The sequence below is a fragment of the Lissotriton vulgaris genome, chromosome 5 (assembly GCF_964263255.1).
Source record: "Lissotriton vulgaris chromosome 5, aLisVul1.2, whole genome shotgun sequence".
NCBI classification, from domain to species: domain Eukaryota; kingdom Metazoa; phylum Chordata; class Amphibia; order Caudata; family Salamandridae; genus Lissotriton; species Lissotriton vulgaris.
Window position 1 is genome coordinate 1,488,067,388 of NC_141693.1, and position 14,671 is coordinate 1,488,082,058.

A 14,671-nucleotide genomic window follows, 5' to 3' on the forward strand; every position below is an offset into this window, starting at 1 on the left:
GTGAAAATTGCTAGTGGTTGGGGGTGGGATGTTTGTTCAAAATAATCGACATGTTATTTATTTTATCTTGAAAAGTGGATGCCCTTATGCTGAACCCACACGTGCAGTATTAGTTCGAAGCTAAACGTAGCAACGTCTTGAAGATTGGGAAGCTGGTGCAGGCTTGAAGAACATGTTCTTGAAGTTTGGTGTAGAACACCTCTATATTTTCGCACACCGTAAGTCCCTAGGGCCTAGATGGTACAGATTCAGCCACCAGAACTACCCGTGCCACACCGCAGACAGCAGAGCTTCCCCCGTGTTGCACAAGTGTGGTGAGGTCTGCATCGCAGCCAAGGGTGTATAAGCCTCAGCGGGGCCTGTGGTATCTTCCGACACCTTCTCCTGCACAGAGCCAACCAACCAGAAACCCCTCCGCTCCTCCAGGGTGGGATGTGAGCCCTCCCCATCCCACTGGGACCGCCACACCAGAGGCGGGGCCCACCATGCTGTTGCCAGTACCGAGGCGCCCAGCCTGCTGCCACTGCAGCTGTGCCCTCTCTGCTGCCCCGCACTGGCACGGCTCTGCTGCTCCTCGACCCACAGATGCATGTGTCTCCAGACTAGTCCAGGGGTTTCCCTTTTCATTCTGAGATTTGTATTCTTGATTTTATCATGGGTTAACGGGATTACAAATCCGAGAATGTAAATAATAAAAACAGCTCCCATTTCAATGATATGCAGAACGACCTGGGCCCAATCCCTCGTCTCGTTTCCCCAGCAGATAACCCCATCCTCTTATCCATCCAATATGCCTTTTTCTGCATAAAGGACACCCTGAGCCCACCCGTAGTGTCATTTCCTCCAGCCGAGGGGCTCCAGACTTCATTCGATAGGCCTGTGCCTTTCTGAAGGAACATTGTCAATCTGTTTTTATAGTTTGAATACAATTACAGTTATAAGCCTTAAAACGGCCATCAAGAAAAATAAGCGTTCCTGTTACCCAGCCTGCACCGCGGACAATCACCAGCAATAGCCATTCCAGAATCTTCCTTTGTTGGATTACTGCCTGCTATTGTATTGAGCGCAATTGTGACATCATTCTCTGGGTGGCCCCTTTAAGATAACCGAGGGTAGCAGTGACCTTTAAGCGCCTGCGGCAGGGATCTGTGGCAAGAGTTTTCAGGTTTGGTGGGGCCAGGCCTGTCCTTCAATCTTCCGGTTCCAATAAACTGAGTACCATTGAGTTAGACCGAGCTTAATTTGGAGACAAACTAAACCTGGCCTGGCTTAAATTGCAATATGAAAAACACCAACGTAAGGTCCAGACTACCTCCTCGTCCTTCGCCTTCAGTAAGCCCCCTCCGCCCAGGTAACAGGTAAGTACTCAAAGCCATTCTGAGAATGTAATCTGCCACCCTGGGACCGGATACAGTACCTGGCACAGAGCACGGTTATACTCTGTTTATGCAGCCTTTCCCTCAAACTGAACTACGGCTTGGAACTAACAGCGAGCGTTACTGTTAACTGATGTAATAGTGGCCATTTTATGTCACAGGCGGGTGAAAAATAAATCTCTGTGACCTTCAGGCACGACGGCGACTTTTGCTGGGATATCTTTTAGGATTGGCTTCTGTAACCCGCGCATCACAAGCACCGATGAGCTGCCTATCAGGATGTTGTGTTGAGATGCAGTGGTCTGACACTTCTGCGCTCTTCTCTGTCAGCCTCACCGCTCCTTGGGACTCCGCACTATCCCGCCATCCTCCACTCTACAGCTCTCTCGTCAGTCACCGTCCCCCAATTCCATCCACCTGTGCCTATCTTCATTTTACACAGTTCTTCCTTTTCTTAACGTTTCTCTACTACTTGTTTCCAGCCTCCTCCCTGCTTCCTCTGCCAGTTCCCCTCTTGCTGCATGTCTCTCGTGCGTTTCCTCGGGTCTCCCTCGTTTTGAGTTACACACCCCCAACCAGGGTCGGATTGGGATCACAATTCGGCCCGGGCACTGACGAAAAAAGTGGCCCACATTCAAGAGGCGTGGCCCATATTTAAGGGGCGTGGCCCACATTCAAGGGGCGTGCCCTTTCATGAAACACCATTTGCACAGACAATTAATGAAAGTGGGAGGATACTGTTCTTGCACACGACACAGGGCCAAGGTGACAATGGCCTACATGCTGAGCAACTAAAAAAATAGCAAGGCCCCTTTTTGTCACAAAATTATTCCAGCCCTCCAGCACAGGAGCACCTGAAAAGCAGCAAAGCCCCTGCTATTACTAACCTACTCAGCCCTCCCCAGACCTTCAGCTCAGGAGCACATGAACAGAGGTAAGGCCCCTGCAATTAGTACATTAATCAACCATCCAGGCCTGGGGAAAATGTCCTGGCAGGGGAGCACAAAACACAGCTTTCTGGGTCATCCAAGGTAGCCAGGTAGCCAGGGGGGAGGCTGAGGTGAAGCTGGTGCATGGGAAGTGTCTTCCCAGTGTGTTCTGGCAGTTTGAGTGTTTACCATTTACTGTAGTATTACCCTTGTACCTGTGTATGGTACCCTTTTGTAACTTGCACAAGTCACTTTTCTCTTGTAACACACTATTTGCTCCTCTCACTTTTGTTTGTTTTAGATACTTGCACAAGTGCCACCATTGCCTACGTAACGTTTGTTCTTGTGCTGGAGTGTCTGCCATTAATTGCAGTATTATACCTCTACTTGTATTTTGTAAGCTTTTGTAACCTGCACACGTCACTTTTTCCTCCTGTAATGTATCGTTTGCTCCTCTTGTATTTTGGTTGCTCACTATTGTCACTTTTGATTCATGTAACTTAACGTTTGCTTTTGTAATTTGTCCACTTATAATTTTCTCCTCATGTATTATTGCTGTTGCTAGTGTGAAGCGCTCTGACACCTTCGGTAAAGTCTGTGCTATATAAAATCGCATAAATAAATAAATAAATAAATAAAACAAAAAAATTCCAAACATCACCAGGCCCCCACAGCAAGACCCATTCTTCCTCGCCCACTGTGCCCTGAATGTTGCAAACAATCACCCCTCCCCAGCCCAGCCTCAGCTTGATTGCTTGGCAGGGTAGGAGTGAAGGAGAGGCCACAGCTGACAATCGTTGTCTGGCCGCACAGCGAGGCTGCTTTCATGTTCTCATTCTCTGTCTCCGTGCACTCTGTGGGCCGGTTTTTTTTTCTCCCCTTTCCTAGTCCACTCGCTGTGGACTGGGTCAGGGGAGAAAAAAAACGGCCCACAGAGGGTACTGAGGCACCGGCCCTTCGGCCCATTCCCGAATGCCCGCCTTGCCAATCCGCCCCTGCCCCCAACATATAGTTTACACACATGTTCCTCACCGGTTTAAGGATGCTCTCTCTCCTGATCACACACTCTCCCACAATCTCCTCAGGTCAACAGCCCCCCCCCCCATCTCAGTGCTTGTGGTTTCCCCCCTCACCAAGCGTTCTCTCCTCCCGAAGTCAACAACCCCCCCCTCACTCACCACCCCTCCCCCCACCTCGCCAGTGTCCTTCCTCTCCCCCCACATCCTTATAGGTGTGTATCCTCTGGGCACCGGTGCTGCCGACTGCTAGACACTCACTCACAGGTGGAGCCCGGCTGTGATTTTACCAAACATGGATGTTTGACAGACCAGGAGTGTGTCCTACGCCCCCCACCCCCCTCCCCGCGCCCCAGGTAGTGCTCCTCTGCCCGGACCCGTGCGCGACGCACGTCAGCTGTCTGCGGGTGGGGGTGAGGCAGGACTCCAGGAGGGTTACAGGTCCCAAGGAAGGACGGGCACATCGACCTCGACCTCGACCTTCTCCTGCAGAGTGCGCGCGTGACTGTCCCACTGAGCCGTACTCGCCGGTCTCGTGAGTGTGCGTGTGTCTGTGTGTGTCTCTGTGCAGGTTCCCCCGTACTGCGGAATGTGTATACACGTGCATGACGGCCTATGTCGCCGACTGCCTGCCCGTCACTCCCCCTCCACCGTCAGTCTCCCGCTCACCCGCCCTTCTGTCTCTCTCCCTGTTATTCCACTATCCCCTCGGGTTCTTTCTTTTTGTTGGTACGCGTCTTTTCATCAAGTGCCACGGCTCAGCCCCCCCCCCCCTCCCCCGTGTTTTATGATCTCCCCCTGGTCTGTGCCCTGCCGCTCTTCTCTCGGTGCCCGTCCCTTTTCCTTCTTTGCGACATCTCACACTGTGCCCTTCTTTGCCCCCTATCTACGGCTGTCTTTTTTTGGTCTCATGTTTTCTCTCTTTGTACTCTTTTTTTTACCCCCATGGCTTTGTCACGTCCACTATAACCCCACTCCCCGGTCCCTCTCCCTTGCCTATCCACCCTCTCTTTCTCCTCGGTCTACACTTTTTACACATGAGAGAGTCGGTGATCCCTTCTTTGTTGCATTTTTACGTAGCGCAAGCTCGACCCGAAGGCATTGGTGCGGTTTACATTCGTACCAGTTACAATACACAAGGACACGTTCATTTTAGTTTTTGGGCACAGGGAGATTAAATGATGTGCCCAGAATCAAAGGATGTTGAGTTGACGCCGAGACTGGAACCTGATTCCCCAGGGCTAAAGGCGGCAGCTCTGGGCTTTACGCCACGTCTTTCCCCCTATCCTTCCTCTAGTCTAGGCCTTCTCAGTTGTCTCTGTACCCTCTCTCAAATGAACTGAGTGCCTTTCTTCATTCCTAGCCTCGCTGCGCCGTCTCTCCGTGACCTCTCTCCTCTGTGACCTCTCTGAAGTGTGCCGCCCGTCCCGTCCCCTCTGGAATGTGTTTATCTCTGCATGTCAGGCCCCGGCTCCAGCTGTCTCACTCCCTCGTTGCCGGGCGGGCCTTGTTTTTGAAAGATGCGGAAACGCCTCTCCGGCTGTCAACGGCTCACCTGGGTCTCACCTGAGTTACGACTGCCCCGCCCCTCCACGGGGCCTCGGCACTTCGGAGCCGCCCTCGGAGCTGAAGATGCACCCTTCCCGCCCTGGGGGTCTCACCAGGACCCAGCTTGCCTGCCTCCCTCCCTTCCCCCACACCCAGGACTGTAAACCACAGTGTAGGGACAAAGAGCCCCGGAAGGGCTGTGGTGTCTGTCGATAGGGTGCGGGTCAGCGGGGAGTGCCACCCTAGCAGCACCTTGTCACCTATCAGCCAGGGCTGCAATCCGTGCACGCCACACCCGTCTCGAGAGCGCCGCGTCTCTGCGCCTGCTCCTGGGGTGGGGCGGCCCGGCGCCCGGAAATGTAGTTGTTTACTTATGTATTTTTATAGCGCGGGCATTACCTTCAGGTGCCAGAGCACTTCACAACAGAAATAGATTATTACATAATGCACATAAATTAAATTAGCCAAAAATGTTAGGACATTTACAGTAGTCCAAGAGCATTAAAGTATGGCAAACATTGCGTCAGTCATTAAATTGAGTAACAAGATGCGGGCTGGTGCCAAGTAAAGGACGGTGCCCAATGAAGTCGAGGTGCAGAGGTAAGCCTCAAGGCGGTGATCGCTGCGGCATTGGGCCGTAAATTGTTTCTTTTCAACGGTTGGAGATTCTAGCAGCAGATTCACAATAGATTGAGAGGTACCCTTACACACCTAGGGGGCAGGGTCGATTACGACAACATCAGGGTGGTGTTCCCCCACGTGACACTTAATTTCCTTGCACACGAGGCACACACCTATTCACACTCTTCCTCACACAACTGAACTACTGAGCCCAATTATATGCAATCATGTTACATTTTATTATTATAGTAGTAGTAGAACATTTCTTTAAAAACAGTGCAATGCTATTATTTTAAAATAAAACAGAGCCTGCTATATTCTGATGTTACAGACTGATATCTCTCGTATGTATACAGGCACACTTTATACAATAATACATATAGAATAGAAATACATCAATTCATCAAAATCATTTTACAAAAGTCACATTGATATCTCGCATCTGTCCATCCAGATATACAGAATATACCCTGAAGGGTTTTGTTTTTATTCTGTGATGGTCTAGCACCACTGGATACTCAAGCTCGTCAGCCAGGTAACCAGGATAGGGTGCGTGCAGGGCATTGTGAGTGATACATGCCATCTTGTGTATAGCCCCGGCTTCAATGGGCAGCCAGTGAACTGAAGCCACAATCTGGTAATATGGTCATTCCTTTTGGCCCCAGCGACTAAACGTCCCATCAAATGTAGGACTGATTTAAGAGGAGTGAGAGGAATCTTGGAAAGACCAGTTGGGAGAGAGTTACTGTAGTCTATTCTGGATAGCAGCAGCGATGGAACTGGAGGTTTGAGATCTTATTCTGGAATGAAGCCTGAGATTCACCAGGCAATTAAAGCACCTTTCTCCCTGTGGTGTTCATTTGTGATTGTAAATTGAGCCTTTTGTCTAGGGTGACACCTAGGGATTCGGTACTGTTGACAATAATGGGTTTGCTGTTTAAGGATGTTGAGTGAGCCCATTCAGGGTAGTATTTAGAAGTGTAACAAAAGTATTTTTTATTTTTGTAAGATAGACGAAGCACAGATGGGACAGTTACTTCTTGAGTAGTGTTGTATACCAACAAGCTGGGCTACTAGCAGCCCACACCACCTCCCTTGAGTAAGCCCTGGATTGCTCTGCTTCGATTCCCTGACCGTGTCAAGTGCTACAACTGGATTTTTAGGTCCCAGTAAAGAGAAACTTGCAGACGTACAGGCTGCTCTCTCCTTTCCATTGGATGCGTCAGACTTCACAAAGCACTTGTGTGTGCTATGTTTGTCACAATCCAGCAATCGATATTAGAAGAAGTGATAGTGTCTGTAGGTGGGCAGGTGAGCACTACCAGCAGTTGTCCTTGCCTCCTGCAGCACTATTGACTCTTGTAAACTGTGTTCTGTGAAGCTTGATTTGTAGAGCGCCCTTACCTGGGACACTTCATCTCTTCAGGCTTCTCCCAGATCTCAAATGGCGAGTTCACAGGAGAATGTGTACGGGTGGGGAGCTGAAAAGTAGCTTGAACCCTGGAGAATAAGGATACCATTCCTCGTCCCTGAGGCCTAGAGAGAACAGCATAGGTAACAGATGTTCCCCTTGCACAATGTGGCCCTACTTTCCGGGTAGGTCTGTGAAATACAGAGGTCTCTGGTCTTGGTATTCTGCTATAGAGGGGGCGCTAGCATAGGGTACGAAGGCTTGTCCATTTCCCAGTCTTTAATAGCAATCTGGCTGCAGCATTTTTGACTTGTTAACACATTAGATTTTTAATAAAGGTTAAGGTAGAACATATTCACCTTGTCAATGCAGCAGAAAAGAAATGTAGTGCCTTCTCATCCTCTTCCTCAGACCAGTTCTTACTCTGCCCTCCCACCCAGCTCACTATATCCAAGCGTGTGTTCTGCTTGTGATCCCTGTTCCGTCCCACCTAACGTGGGTCCATAAAGGGCGTCTACGCCCATAGCACATCCTATAATTCTTTGTTCCCCCTCTTCAGTTGGGCGCACAGTGATCCAGTGAGTTCAGTTCCTTCACCCCCATTTTCCTGAATTGGCCGTTGCAGCCTTATATGTGTGGTCTTATTGAAGCCCGTGGTTTGTGTGTTTGCCCCTCATTGGGACCCCTCTGTGGTCCTTGCAACCTTGTAGGTTTCTCCTTTTGAGGATCTGGCAGAGGTCCAGATTTTCTTGCACTCTAAATTCTCTTCTTAGTCGCTATCATTATTGCATGTCAGCCCAGCTTGAGGTGGCAGTCGCTGGTCTTTGGGACGGATGAGGCTGGGAGTCAAGGAGAAGGCCCGCTTTTATGCTGGCCTTGGTGGGACGGTCTTTGTGAGGCATTTTCCTTGTTAGAAATGTGAAATTTATCTTGGCATAGCTGTGAGCAAAGCTCAGTTACTGTTCCTTATGTATTGTACATGGCACATCTATATGGTTAGAGGGCTCCGAACGTTCATGTATTGATTGACCTGAAAGTCCTCTGAGATTATAATTGCCTCTAGGCGCTTTGTCGACAGTTAGGTGGCTGGATTACATTCTTTGAGAATCTCTGGATCTAAAAGTATTGAACAGAGCCCGTTGCTCTCGTTTGAGCACCAGCTGTTAGAAATTAATATTTCCCGCTTGCATGAATTTAATTTTGCATACATATAAAATTAGTTCCATAGGTAATGTCACTGATATTTTTAACACGTCTTAAAAGAAACCCTAACACTTATTTTAATTGAATCTTTTCAGAGTTTTCGTGCTGGGCATATACTCATTTGATCGGACACATCGAGGCTTATGTTATCCGGTCGTGTACATGTTTTGGGTGAATTCCTCTAAATCATTAAAATCACCAAACTTATTTTGAGAACCGTTCTGAAACGTCACTCCCCCATCGACCTTTCTGTAACTGCACCATGTCCGTCATTACACCAATTGACTGCACATCACAGAATCAATTACAAAATTCAAAATTGAAGTTTCAGTGGCCAGCAGGTCTCTGCGATTGCTGTTAAAGACACGTCTGTCAGGTTGAGTTAGCTGTTCCTCGCTCATCTTTTATATATAAGTATTGTCAAAACTCCTGTGTGCGCTACTTGCTCTAATCCCCAGGGTGATTGGTGGCAGAATACCCCTTGCAGAATGTGGTGAGGTGTCCCTGAGACTCCCGTATTTCAGATATTCATAGACTTGGGGGAGAATGGTAGCCCTCGCCATGCTGAAGGCTGCCTTAGCTTCAGTGCGCCATCCGACTATTTATGGCTAATGTGTTTCTATGTGCAGGGTCTGTCTCCCCGCCAACTCCGTAACGACCCAGTCTATGGCCTGTGGGGGCAGGAACTTAAATATTGGCTGTCTGCAGCGAACAGAGGGTCCTGGTCGACGAGGTTCCCAGGGAGGGGTGCAGCGCGGATCATGGAGGGCAGTAACTAACATCTCAATGTAGTGAATACGTCTCAAGTAGGTGGCCAGGAGCTGGTGTGGCGATTGTGGCGTGGCCAGCTGGTCACCTGTAGCTCAGGGGGATTGCTGCTCTTTGGGATGGCCATGCTTCTTCGAGTGGGATTGCAGTGCAGTGGGTTGTGTTGAGTTGAGGTCCTAGAAGTGATTGCATCTCAGTGTGTGTCCTGAGATGTTGCAGATCTCAGTTACGCAATTCAGTGTAACTGATCAAAGGTCGGAGGAGGCGAGATTAGCGGAGGTGACATTTGGTCATTGGAGGTGATTGTGTCTCAGAAGAGGTGATTGTGGTGCAGTGGATGAGACTTTTGCTTGGTGGGGCCAGTAAGGCTCAGTGGTAGGTGATTGAAGTTCACCGGTAGATGAGTCTCAGTGCTTGAAATGGTAATGTATAAGTAGGTAGGTAGGGGTAGGTACCCATTTGCTACAAAGAAGTGCAAGCACTCTCATATTAAAAGCATTACATCCCTGCTAATAAGTGCAGGTAGTCTACCTTTCATTTTAAAGAACAGCAGGCACTCCGTAGCTGCTAGTACCAGCCCATTGAAAGCACTGGTGACTGTATACGTGTTTGTGGGTGATTGCGCCCCGGTGTAGGTGTCGCAGCTCGTGAAGAAGATTGCATCGCAATGACGGGAATAGTGGCTTAGTTATTACTGTGACTTGATGGATGCGACTGCTGCTCAGTGATGGCCAGCCGTGGCTGGCTTTAAATGGAAATATATCAGTGCAGGTGCTCGTTCTGCAGAATTCCTGTTTGCTCGTAAAGTGCTGGTACTCTCGCATTACATGTATTGCAACCGTGCTGAGAAGTGCAGGTGCTCAGCATCAGGCGGTAAATGCACATTTAAAGCACCGGCTTGCGGGAGATTGCATTTTGACACTGAGGCTGTTAGGGACTAATTTAGTGGCGTAATTAAACTTGAGCCCCCCCTGCACAGTGCATGGAGGGAGGTTGGGGGGAGTGGTGGGGGGGGGGGGGGACGGGGGACGCTCCGGACCCAGGCAGTAGCTCTCAGGGCTGCCCATGCTCGGCACTCTGAGGGGGCCCCTAGTGCTGAGGAACTAGTGTTACGCTAGACTCCTTCTCTTATGAGTTTGCGCCACTCGGGCATTTCGTGCTGCTCCGTGCAGCAGGCTGGTTGCGGCTCGGTGGGTGGACGGGACTGCGCTGCACCTGTCTGTCGCCTTGGCTACAGGGACGCATGCCCGGTCTGTGAGGAGCCCATGCTGGGCGGCGCGCGCGCGCGCACGTCACGCCGAGGCACGCGCAGGTGTCACCTGAGAGGGAGCTGTGTTTACACCGAGACCGGAAGCCGTCTCTGCAATCCCTCTACGAACCGGTAACACCTTAATTAATACTCGTTAGTTGTATGAAGCAGCGGTCACGCCCGTTTGTTTTTTAAATCCAAGATAGACGTAAATACAAAACTGCACATATGCGTTTACATCTGTCGGGGGAGGTTTCGCTGCTTCCTGGGCGGTACTTTTCTCCACATGTGTCAGATAAGCCTGCACTGCTTCTGCCCGTTTCCCTGGGTGCGATGGAAGCGTGCACTACTGCTGCTTTTACTATACTGTATCTGCCGTGTGTGAGAAAGTCTGTGCTTAAACGTTTGGTGTAGTAAGTGAATAGTGAATACAGTACTTCTCTTGCCCATTGTGAGCCTCTTGTGTAAGTAAAACGTGTGCTGTCGATGCGTTCGTGGCACACGCTGTAAGGGAAGCTTGGACTCTGACTGCCTAACTATGGTGTACCTAGTCTGCGTCTGCCAGGGAAGCTTGCACGTAGGGCCTTAAGTGTGTTGAAGAAAGTGGAGGGTCCCTACAAGGGGCGTGGCCTATATAATAAAGGGCATAGTTTAGACTTGCAAACGAAACTTCACATAGCGTGCCACCTAACCCACACAACTGCAACTGGCATACATGAACATTGTTTTGTGTGCTCTGCAGAGAGGCCAAGGATTGGATGAGCATGTATTCTAAACACCCCATTGACAGGCACTCAGAGAAACTTGCACTGCCTTCAGCCACAACTCAACCGTGGCCCGTTGGTAACACCTGGAGGCGACTCGTTTCAGCCGTGCATTATACAACAGTAAACATGATGCCTGAAAAAATAAATACTGTGATACACCGTCCTGGAAAAAATAAACACTTTTAGGGAATGTAAGATTAAGTAATTCATGTGAAATATTAATAGAAACAAGATTGATTACCTTGATGTTTTTTACACAAATTGTTCAGAAATCATTCACTGTTTTTGCCTGTAAAATAAAGACTTAAAAAAGGGCCCACAAGGGACCAGTTTCAAAGTCAGTTTTTAATTACTACCTGGTCTGAGACCCGGAGGGGCAGGTCTTGTTTAAAGCCCTGCTTGCACTGTTGATTTCTGTGCTGCATTATCTTTTGCTTGTGCCTCCAACTGCCCGCGGTGCACCTGCTTTGTATGGGCAAGGGAAGCTTGCTTTGCTGTATGTGTGGCTGCCAGGACCATATATGTATGTATGTATGTATGTGTGTGTGTGTGTGTGTGTGTGGGTGTATGTGTGTGTGTGTATATATATATATATATATAAAGGATTTTGCACTGCTGCAAAAGTTGTAAATTGCAAAAGTTATGTAAATGAAGTTATGCTGCTGTAGTTGTTTGTTACGTGAGCAGTAGCTTGCGCTGTATTTGATATTTGTATGAAGGGGCCACACTGTTGATGCCATGTGCTGTACTCATTTAGTGCGTCTTGAAAGCTTGCACTGCTGATGCTGTTGCTGTAAGTGTGTCTTGGAAGCTTGCATTACTGCTTCCAATGTTGCAACTCCAGTGTTGGGGTAGTGTAAAGCATACACTGCTGTACCTGTTCTTTCAAGCCTTATAATAATAATAATAAAGTACGTTTATAAAGCGCCTTGTTACACTAGGCTCTCACAGCCCCCTGTGGCACATTTCAGTTACTTAATTCCATGTTTAGGGGATGCAGATGTGTTTCTGGTTTGGTACTTGTGCAGAGTTTACAAATTTCCCAATTTTCTGTATTAGGATGCTGCACTTCTAGATACGGAGGCAAATGCATAGGATTAAAGGACCCAGGTCCAGTATTCAATTAACACACGCGTGGATACAGAGGTAACACGTGGGGCTCATTCCCACAAAGCACAGAAGTGATGGATGGAGAGATGTGGGTCAATAATGATCTCTGTAACGAGTAAATTAACACACCAGTAGGAAATCCTTTGTTTTAGTCACCTTGTTTGGACTTCGACACAGCCCCATCTATTTGCAAACCATCTTTGCCCTGGCCTAAAAGGAAAAGTGGATCCTGTGTGACCACGCCCTTTGACAGGAGACACAAGGATCCAGGGACCTCTTTTGGCCTCTACGATGAAATACAACTCCATTCTCTCTGGCACAGCAAGGCAGAAGCCAGGTCTTTGTAAACCACTCGCACACTTGCTTATACGGCCACAATTGATGAGTAGCATTACTTGAACTCGTATGAATCACTGGCAGTGTCTGTTATAATTTTCTAGTACATTTTGCTTGCAATTTTTGGCAACTAAGCAAACACAAGGAGATGATGGACGGAGCGCTGAAACTTTTCAGACACTCACCCTCAGTCACAGATCTGGGTTGAATACATCATTGTTTTTTAGCTCACTTCGCCACCCCCAATTTTTGTAGACTAACCATCTGCAGTTCATGGCCTCACTCCAAAACAAGCCGGACAGAGCCTTTCTGAGGGATCAGAGCCCTCCTGTTTATGGTGGCATGCGTTCTGGAATTAAATGAGAAATTTGGAATCTATTCTGCCTCGGTAGGACTTTATTCTAGAGAATTTAGACTCCTATCTCGGATAACCTCAAGCGCCGACTGCTTTCCTAATGTGATGAAGATTTGTTGGGTGATTGCGTGGGTGCGTGGGTGCATAGTGGATGAATGTATTGAAAGGGGGTGTTTGAGCGGTGGATGCATGGATGGATGAAGGCACCGGTGGGTGGGTGGGTGGATGAATGTAGGGATGAGCGGGTGACTGGTTGGATGGTTCCACATCTCTCTGTCCTTTGCTGGAATCCATGCATAAGCTCTGCTCATGTTCCCAGAAACAAAGTAAGAACATTTCCTGCAGCACAACTACAACACAAAACACTTGCTGATTAGGCCCCCCCCCACTCCCCACCCCACACAGACCTTCATCCATATGTAAGTGGCTTATAAGCATACGTTTCCTATCTGTCTCTCATTTCACATCACTACAGACACAGTGCAGTACAACAAACGCGGTAAAAACACAACTGGTCACCACACATGACATTTGAACACTTCACATACATTCCCCAGCAGAAATACACACTGTTCCATTCAAGCGCTCCCACACAGTAGTATGCTATCTAGCTGCAAATCAGCTTTGGCATCTATCTTGTCAGGAGTATGAAGCACTATATGTGTAGGGGAATGGATTTTATAGTTTACAAATATGCAATTGATGGCAAGTGGACAGATTTCTTCATGGATGTAATATGATGGGTGTGCTGTTGGAGGAATGGGTGGATCGATAGATGCATGTGCTAGTGGATGGATGAGTATATGGTTGCTGAATGGATGAACTTTTATAGTGGAAATCTGCTAAACAGTCTGTGAATGTTTGTGATGTTTTTTTTATAGTCCAAACCTAGTTGGGGAGCAACAGAACGATGTCATGTTAGTAATCTTAATACTGTTGGAGATATAGTGCTTTCACTTTATTTAATTTTTAATAAAACTGCACTTATTGCCTTTTTGAACTTGAACTTGCCAGAATCTGCCTCCTTCAGAGTTGCAGTGTGTGCTAGTGACGTCAGTAGGCTTGGTTGGAGGAGCACTGGGATTGCCCGGGGAGGCAGTGCTGTATTTTGTGTTTGTGTCATACATTCTGTACTGGGGTGAATGTATGACATTGTTCTGCATTCTGTCCATCACCTGTTGTTTTTGCATTTGTCACCCCGGTGGGATGGGAATGCTCAGACGTGAGTCCCGTGCTCTCCATGCCACTGGAATCAAGCTATCCTGGCTTATGAGGGCTGAAAGCCCGAAACAGGTCCTATGATGCTTGTTTTCAGTCTAGGGAGGACCTGGCTTGGCAGTTTGGGCTGGACTGTTTCCATGGTGCACAGGGTCGAGACTAATTTGCATATGGCTGGGTTCAAACTGGAATGGCATGGTGAGCAAAAAAAGGATGGATATACGCCCAGATCTCTGTACTGTGTATGACATTGTTCTGCATTCTGTCCATCAATTGTTGTTTTTGCTGTTGTATTTTGAGTTTTGGCATGTTGATGAAGGCGAAAGTGGATAGTGTCCTTTGAGTGTCAGTCCTACTGCTCCTGCTGGTCTTCTGAGAGGATAAAGTGAAGAATGCCTCCGAGTTGGCAGAGGGTTTATGTACTGACTCCTTCCTATCTGACATGGGCATCCAGCGTCTCTTCTTGTGTTGAGGGGGATCCTCAAGCTTCTGCCTTGTGTGCGGAGCGTGACAACTGGCCAAGATGAGACGTGCCAGCGGGGCAGTCCGGTGTGGCTTTACCATCCCAGTGCCCAGGTTGTTCCTGAAGCATGTTTCCAGAGGCTCATGCCAGTCGGTGATTCAGCAGCAGGCAGGAAGGTTTCTCGGCGCTTGAACTGGTTTCTGTGGTTGTTGATGCTCCGATTGCATGTGTAGTCATTGTGGATGCATGCCAGAATATCTGTGTCGGAAATATTATCTCGATACTGTGCCCTAAATATCAT

General features: G+C 48.4%; 1 protein-coding gene across 6 annotated transcripts in view; it reads left to right on the forward strand.

Moving 5' to 3' along the window:
* PLEKHA6 (pleckstrin homology domain containing A6) overlaps window positions 1–14,671 on the forward strand; it is a 778,700-nt gene that overhangs the window by 572,687 nt on the left and 191,342 nt on the right. Inside the window, exon 1 of one of the 6 annotated variants that reach the window (XM_086923468.1) lies at window positions 10,235–10,253. The exons of the other annotated variants lie outside the window; for them this stretch is intronic. The gene's annotated coding sequence lies outside the window, so the exon portion shown is untranslated. Of the gene's footprint in view, window positions 1–10,234; window positions 10,254–14,671 lie in introns of those variants that run through there. 6 annotated transcript variants of the gene reach the window in all.